This window comes from Penaeus monodon, chromosome 27, assembly GCF_015228065.2.
Source record: "Penaeus monodon isolate SGIC_2016 chromosome 27, NSTDA_Pmon_1, whole genome shotgun sequence".
Lineage (NCBI taxonomy): Eukaryota > Metazoa > Arthropoda > Malacostraca > Decapoda > Penaeidae > Penaeus > Penaeus monodon.
This window is the reverse complement of record NC_051412.1, coordinates 3,640,990-3,641,295: the sequence shown is the minus strand read 5'-3', so window position 1 is coordinate 3,641,295 and position 306 is coordinate 3,640,990.

Genomic DNA, 306 nt, shown 5'->3' with positions numbered 1-306 from the left:
GTTCGCTCGCTCGCTCTCACTCTACTCCCCCCCTCTTTTTTTTGAGAGAGAGAGGGGGGGGACCGGTTCTCTCACGGCTCGGTGACTCGGCCTGAATGATGGAGCGCAATTGACGGAGATCCCGGGCGTCGGTGGAGTTCTGCGAGAGAGAATGCATCGACGAGTACGGTACGTATTGCGGGAGTGTGTAGGACGCCAATAGACGGGTGTTGGTTTCTCTAACGAAGAACGACACGGAAGGTTTTGGGAATCAAGGGGAGATCGTGTGTCTGAAATCTAAATACAGATGATGTACTATGTCAAAAA